This window comes from Nothoprocta perdicaria, unplaced genomic scaffold (assembly GCF_003342845.1).
Source record: "Nothoprocta perdicaria isolate Ctin4 unplaced genomic scaffold, notPer1 scaffold_88, whole genome shotgun sequence".
Lineage (NCBI taxonomy): Eukaryota > Metazoa > Chordata > Aves > Tinamiformes > Tinamidae > Nothoprocta > Nothoprocta perdicaria.
In genome coordinates, this window is record NW_020456176.1 from 1,609,445 (window position 1) to 1,617,985 (window position 8,541).

Here is an 8,541-nt window from a genome sequence, read left to right on the forward strand (position 1 = left end):
GTCGCACAAGTGCCTCGGGACCCGGTGGACACGCTTTCCTTGAGGATGCCTTTGAGGACCCTTTCCACACGGTTTCATAGGGCTACTCTAGAGCCCTAAGAGTCAATGCCCAGATGCAATGCAATATTCCTGACACTATTATCTATATTGCAGTCGTCTGCTCTTCGTATCCACTGCTAGGAGTGATAGAGGCTAAAAGTTTGCTCCAGCTGGTTAAGGAACTCAGTTGATAAGACTGAATAAAGTTTGCTCCAGAGAAAATTTTTGGTCACAGATTAGTTCAAAATGACTTCATATGCCGATCAAAGCAGTGTTAAATCTGAGCTAAACCTTTTCCTGCCCACTGAGAAGAACTGACAATCTGCAGTTTTGAAATACGGCAACAGAGGCAGTCTGGATACAAAGGTTAACCTAGACAGATTAATATGAGCTCATACAAATCTCTTAATGCTATTCCAAATGCTAATAGTGAGTGACATTATAGGGTTTCCTGGAACTGATTTAGAACCATGAGAATTGCTTGCAATAAAAACGCTGTTTATCTAATATGAAGAGCAAAAATTCCTTAATTGCCAGGCAATTTAACCAATTATGATCTCATTTAATAGACAAATCATTCCTCAACACCGCATACATCTGCGTCCTTTCCCAAGACACTGCCCTGTACTGCACAATGCTTTCCAAACAGGACTCCAGAGGCTCTTCAGAAATGTGCGCTGACAACAGCCTGTGTGAAAAGGGCAAGTTTTATTATATCCATTTTGTAGACTGGTAAACTAAACTGTAGCAAGCAAGTGATTTTCTTGAGGTTAGAGAGAGGAGGACACATCCGTAGAGAGGTATTTTAGCTTCACGATGAGTGGCCCCTTTGCTCAAGCCTTGAGCCATACAACTAAGTGTGGCTAAAAGATACTCCCTGCTCTTCAGCACATTGATATTTGGTGGAGATCCAGGGGAAACCTTTCATCTGTGCTTTTCCCTTCTTTTTCTTTTCAGCAAAAGAATGAATGGGAGGCCGTTGTGCGTCTTGAAAAGGAATAACAGGAATGTTGAGAACCTTGGGGAGCTGAGCTGTTTTGGTGAGCATAAGCTCAGCTCACAGAGCAGCCATCCCTGCTAGTACTGCAAATCCTGCCTCGGCAGCAAAAATGGTATAGATTTTCTCCCCCTGGTGTGAAACTGGTGTGAAAATAGAAGCTTAAAATCTTAAGGCATACAATTATAATAATAGTATCTCTCTCCTCCATCACAGAAGAGCCTCAATATTGAAAGAGAAAATGGGCTTCTCAGTTGTAATTGAAAGACAACATAATTCATCTACAGTTCTTTAGACGCTGAAATAAAACTGACTGCAACAAATGCATCCTGCAATGGTTCTAATATGCACAAGCCTGTGCTGGAAATTCAACTGGAAGGATTTTTTCAAAATCTATAGTGTGGTGCACTCAGTGCAAACTAGTAACATTTGATGTACAGCAGTATTCAGGCTTGGCTGGCAGCTAGACACATACGTGTCTCCTCTTGCAGGGTTCAGCATAACACTCCATTCCCATCCCAGGACAGATTTTATTTCCTAGTCTTTTAGGGAATTCTCACATTTTTCACAGACAGGAAATACTTTTCGTGAGATCTTTCTGCTCTTGGTTTGGCAATCCTTGGATGGAATTACTACATACATTTTTTGCTACTTAAATCCAATTATAAAACAAGCCAGAAATGTGCATGTTTGGCAATATGAAACAGTTGCCCAAGAAAACTCAACATACATTTGATGTGCAGTCTCTAATTGCATAGTTGTACTGCGCCAACCCTCAGATAGCTCACAGAATATATAAACTAATATGTATTCTTAGAATATATAAACTAACATGTATCACTATAGTTTGTTGTGGATTACTTTTTATAGTATGATTGCTTCTAGAGCTGAAGCGCGATTTGGGAATTTATTTCTTTTACTTACTACAATAGCAGAGGGAATACTACAAATCTGCAAAAGCAAATATTTAAGGCTATGGAGAGGTAAAAGCCAGGATGAGCAAGGTGCAATAAAAAATGAGATCTGGGAACTTTGAAATAGCCTTTCAAAAAAATGGTGAAAAAATCCTATAATTTGGATTTGTAGAATTAGATTGGACAACACAGCACAGATCCAGTTTGTGGGAATAATCTGTCTGTCAGGTAAACAGCTTTGGCTGCCCCGTAGGGCCCTTCTCTGTTGTCTTTGCAGACAGCAGAATAAAACACAGAGGAGTTAAATGGATGGCCCAGCTAGTGAGAGGGCAGATGGGTAGAATGAAAAGCAGAGGAGATAAATGAAATGAATTGTCCAGTTAGAAACAGGAAGGGGAATGGGAGTACACGGTCTAAGATCAGTCCTTTGGACCTCTGGCTCTGTAATTCAATGTTTGGGGAATTAAAGAGCAGCAAGACTGCCACGATAGAAGTCAGCTTCAGATATATGGACAAAGTAGTAGTATAATAAACAGCAGCTTCCAGATCTGTCAAAAGACCTGTCCTGCCCCAGGAGCTGTGCGGGATTTGCAGGCTTTATACACTGAAGAGTATATAGCTACTTTCTAGCTGGCTTTTTTATTGTTAACAACCCTCCCTTTTCCTTTTGTCTTTTGTCTGTTGTATTGTCTTTGTACCACTGCCTCTTCAAGCATAGACCATCCTTTCCTACAGTGTAGGATTGTTGAGGTGAGGGTCAACAATTTTCAATTACAGATTGTATTTTAATCAAGTGATCAGGTTTTTTAAGCTTTTAATTATTTATTTATATTTGATTGTAAAAAAAAAAGAAAAAGAGAAAAGGATGCTACACTAAAATGGCAGTTTTAGTTTGTCAAACAAAAAGACTAAAAGAATGTCAGAAAGGTCATCTGGCAGCAAGACCAACCAAGGTTGGGCCAAGAAGTGAAAACAGATTTTAAGGTGAGTATCACCAATACCTGTGTGACATCACATACAATTCTTTGGTGTTGTTTAGTCCTATGGAGTCCCTATAATGCCTATCATGAGTCTTTACAGCCTCCTGTACGGAAGGGGATCAGAATTCAGAAATTACAAATCAAGGCGCCTATGAAATAACACTTGATGTGTCAGCAAGGGTGCACACGGTGGCACCTGCTCAGGTGAACAGCGTTGCACTCTCTATGCCTTGCACTATGCCCGTCTACAGACCACGTGTGAACTAGTACACACGCAGCTGGAGCCTGGAAACCTGAGCAAAGAGCAAACCAGCAGGACCAGGTCGATGTGCCCTGCTGTCCTCATCATTGTCACTGTGGCTCCAGCAAAGGTGGAGGCAAGACAGCTCTAGTTCACCTTGGGGACAACAGACCTCCAGCAATTTAAATGTGTTTCCTGGTCCCGTATGCTCGATGTGGGCATGAAATAGTTAAAATGTGGAAAATCACTTGATACCTGATTTGCAGAAAGGCAAAGATGGGAGTTAAAGGTCAGCTTCTCTTTTACATGTCTTAGATGCTTCAGTGGTGGAAGTACTTTTTCCCTTTCTTAGTTTCTCATACTTTAATCACCAGGGAGGTAGAACACAGAAAATAGAAGATTAATGAGAACATTAAAAAAAAAAAAAAAGCCAATCTCCTCTATGAAATTCAGAAAATACCATCCTCAATTAAAAAAAGGAAAAATATCCATTATAGGGTAGAGGAGAAAATGGTATTTATGCTTGCAGCACTTTATCATCAGGGCTGCAGCATTCTCCTCATCAGCCCTAAGGAACATTTTTTGTGCCAAACTTGTTGATAGGAGGCTGCCTTCCCAACCATTCAAGGGGGAGTGGGACCTGGAGTTGGAGGGGGCAGAAATGTCTTTTTTTAAGGGAGGAAAAGGTTCACCACCCAATCCATAAGACTGGACTAGGTAAGAATGAAAGTTGCTTTCTACCCACACTGTGTTGTTAGAAACCTAATGGTGAGACATGCAGCACACCTTTATAAGAGCACAGAGAACCCAGCTCTCTTAACTACCTTGTCAATAAATTTTCATTCAGCTGAGTTTCAGTGTGTACGAGATAAACAGTTCTCTCTCGCACAGCTCACTTGAGGACACCTGCATCACTTGTGAAGTTAATAATAGAAACAAGAGCGAGGGGCTCTCGTCAGGTTGATTCTGCAGCGTGCTGGTTCGTGCTTGCTGCAAAATGTGGTAGGCGGTGTTGTCATCTCGCAGCAGACGGGAGGGATGAACGACTTCCTCTCTTGCAGTTTGTTTTCCTACCGACACTCCGTATCGATATTAAATATAAGCTGCTCCCAATCTTCTTTACTCACGTCAGACACAATTTACTGCAGGGCAGACAGACAAAGCAAGGTCACTGCAGCAGCTAAGCGCATAAGGCAGGATTACATTTTGCAGAAGGCGTGGGACAGTTACCCCGGGTCGAGGGGACTTCTCTTCATCTTATCGAAAGGGTCACCAACACAGATGAAAAAGGATTCTATTTTGATAGACAACTGACTAGGGAGATCAAAGGCTTTGTGTCTTTGCCAGCTTTCTGAGTGTTCTTGGTTTGGGTCATTAATTAATTTTGCAGCATTTAGTTCTTTCTGACATACAGATACTCCATTAGATGAATTGCTTGTTTAAACCATACACTGCAGCCTCTCTTGCCTGGACTGCTCAGGTGGCTTACAAATGAGGTAAATAGATGCATTAATTAAGACAAAATCAAATCAAATAAATGAAGCACAAGAGATACTTTGAATCCATCAGTCCTAATCATGGACCTAGCTCTGCTAGTGCAGGGCGAGGCAGGAACCAGGCCTAGGGCTATAACATGCACAGTTTGGGGCCACTTCTGTCACCTTCACACATGACTTAGAATTCGACTTTGTGACCATCCTTTTGCAGTCAAATCTGGTTAAAGACTTCTTGTGATACCACGAGATAAATGATAGACCCCAAGAAATGGCCACAGCTGGAGTGAACTGCTAGCTGGTTGCAAACAAGCTCAACCAGTCGTTGAGCACAGAGATACCTCACGGCCTTACCCCTACGTCAGCGGGAAAGGAGACCAAATAATGCAAGCAAATGTGGCAAATAGTAGCATCCTTATTGAAAGTCTCTTCTTTGTACAAGACGGGTGTACTGTTGGGCAGCAGGTTTTCAGGACTTAATCTGAATGCATTTATTTAAGTCCATAAGTGGCTTCCTAACAAACCAAAGTCCTCTTGCTGACATGGCCACATCTTCCATCAGACTGTGTATTGTTCCATACCCTGGCTATATGACTGCTCAGTACATACGGTAACGTACTGCTTGGCACAGGGAGAGGACCTGACGGCTGCTCTCCAGGCACTCTGCATTGCCGGAGTAGCACAAGGTGCAGGAGCTGGACCCCCGATCCGATGCAGGAGCTGGCATCACTTCAGCTTCACTCTACCAGCTTCAGCGCCAAGCCACGCTGCTTCTGTTCTAGTGTCAGGAGAGATGTGCCTTTCCCATTTTAATATCAAGCATTCCTGACATACTAATTTATCAGAATGTCAAGCGTCAAAGATTGCAAGCAGAAATAAAGCAGGGAGATGCTGAAAAGCGGGGTGGGGGGAACTCATAAAAGGAGCTACACGCTCCTCTGGTACATGCATCATGTAAGCCCTGTCATTCTGTATCTTTGTTTAGCTGTGAAATCTGTTATAGCAACTAGTAGTGGTTTTCTCAGCTGAAAGGAGATGACTGTAATTTTTAAGTTCCTTGATACGTTGTCATGTAGATCAGCTACAGCTGTGAGAAGGGGGCACAGCGGAGTGTAATAGCAAGACGGGTAGCTGACAAAACATCAGCTCTCGGAAGCCATGCGAAGTGATATAAAGCAGGATAAATCTTTCGTTCAAATGAAGGCAATCTTCCCCGAAATATCATAAACTGGCATGAATCAAAGGTCTACAATGAAATGTCATGTTATTCACTAAGTCTGAGAATGAATGCAAATAAGATGGTCCATCTCCTTTTTTATTTTCCTTCAAGATTAATGCATTAACCAAATACATCACAGCATGCAGCAAACTAGAATTGTACTTACATTTCCCCCTGCTTTTAGGGCTCCTAATTCTTCTTTCAGAATTTTTGTGGTTTGGGTCTAATACAGCAACACTTTCCTGCTTCCCACCACCCCAGTTCCCTCTTTTCCCAGAGTCTCGGAGCTGGGGCTAGTCTGACTCCAGCCTGGAAGAGTTCACAGCGACAGAGTCCGGGCCGTGATCTCCTACAATCCTTAATCCCTTAAGCCTTGCATCCCATGGGAGAATTAAGGACAAGGAGGGATGGAGCTGTGCATGTCGGAGAGGGGAGAGACAACACTGGTGGGGAGATGCGCAGGAGCAGGGAGTGGGACGTGGGTATCTGGGAGGGCCCTGGGAGCATCGAGCAAATATGAGGCTTGGCAGAATACCCAGGGCTGAGCAGAACTGAAGGGGACTGTGGCACTGACCCGCTCTCCCTCACGCCCACGCACACTCCTCTCCCTCGACACAGGCTCGGCAAACGGCCAGAGAAGGGCTAAGCACCGCATGAGGCTTCTGTTAACTTCTCTCCTTTTCCTCTTTTTGGGGTGTAGGGGGCTTGACTTGTGATTTTAGATCTCTTCAGATGGCAACACCAAACCTGGCTAAACTCCAACTAATGAAAAAGGCCACTTATGTAATAGAGCTTAATCGCAAGGTTCACTTAATAATCAATTATGTGATACAACTGTCATAGTTAAGCTCTAAATCTCATGTACCTTACTGTTATCTGAGGATTTTCCTAAGAGATAACACAAATGATTGATACACAGCCAGATTTTCAAATGCTCACCACAGATAAATAAGGGCCAGGATTATTCAGCCAGCTGCTTCTGTTTTGGGCACTTATAAACAGGTTTTCATAGGCTGCAGCACCTACTGTGCTGTGGTCTGGAAGATCCCTTCCTTATTTATGGCAACAATTAGGGCTTAGCAGTCTTGGAAACCTGACCATAGCTCTGAGTGCTGAGACCATCAAAGTTGGGGCCACAAAGAACAAGGCTAGAAGGCATCTTGATTAATTTTAGTCCAACTGCCCCGGCAGGAAATGACCCCTGAAATGATACCGTGCGCTTGCTCAAAGACAAGTTTCCTTGATTCTCGTTAAGCCCGTTAAAATGCCTGGCTGTTTTCACATGTTCTGCTTGTGTAACGCGGCCGCCTCAGCCCGTGCGTGCAAGTCACACAAGAGCGAGCAGCTCGCGGCGCCCGCAGCCAAACGCCACGCGGCCGACGTGCAGCTGAGCGGGCCGGGCACAGCTGCGGCGGGGAGGCTGCCGAGACAGGGGCGAAGGGGATGGCTGCGAACCGGTGCCGCGTCCACCTTCACGGGACACGCAGTTAGCGAGAAGCAACGTCGAGGAAAGGTCAACGGCTGGTCGGGGCACCTTCGGGCTGGGCTCACGCTGGGGCTTGGCAGCCGTACAGCGGCAGGCAGCTGGAACGGCCGTGCTTGCACGCACCATCTCTCCGGTGCTTTTAACCAGGTGCTTTTCCAAGAACACATTTTAAGTTCGTAATGCAGTATAAATTATCTTAACTCAGTCACTTCCTTAGACCCCAAGGGAACTCCGCGTCTTAGGCTGGATACCAATAATGTGAAGAGACTCACATGCGAATGGAAAGATTTAGGCCTCTTACATAGATGGCACTATCCATAAGAACGGGGAAAAGCTGTGACATGTGGGTAATACTAATCAGAAATAGGAACTGGCTTCTGTGCTGATGAAAACCCTCAATTAACAGAGCTGGTCTTGGTTGGTTTAAACCTTTCTGTGAAACCCAGCATCCTTTTCTGTAACTCCAGCTCCACTAGCCCCAACCATTAGCTTGCAGACTAATTAATTGTGTTAATTAGGAATCCCAAATAAAATCTGGTTATCGTATACTTTGATTCCTTTCCACCTGCCAGCCCAAAGATCCAGAAGGGAAGGAACTGCTTCTTCATCAGTGCTTTTAAGGACCTCTAAGGCATCAGTGTGACCTTGGGTATCCAGTGTCGATTTCTGCTTTTCTTTCAGTGATGTAGAAATCACAGAGGGCTGAGTAAGAGAGGTAGGAATCATTTTTACATCCCTATTCAAGTGTGAAAGCTGCAAATAAAGTGTAAAGCAGAGAAGAGGGAAGCACAAGCGCCTGTGAGACACTGACCCACACGGAAAGCGTCGCTGGCGAAACCCCGGGCCTGGCCCGGCCGCTTAGGGAGCAGGACACCGGTACTACAGGGGAGCACAGGCCAGGACACCCCTCAGGGGGCACCTGTTTTCTCCTGCAAGGCTCCCAGGAAAAGCAGAAAAACGCGAATTTGAGAAGGGAAACCCCGGGACGGGAGGGAGAAGCGGCCCCACTCTGGCGGGCCGGGGCTGAAAGGGGCAGCGCCGGCCGCCCCGGGGCAGTAACAGGTGACGGAGGCGCCGGGCGCGGCGGCCGCAGCCCCTCTCGCTCCTCCTCTTCCTCGCCCCGGCCCCGGCGCCGGGGTGGTCCCGCCGCGGGCCGGGGCAGATCCCGCCCC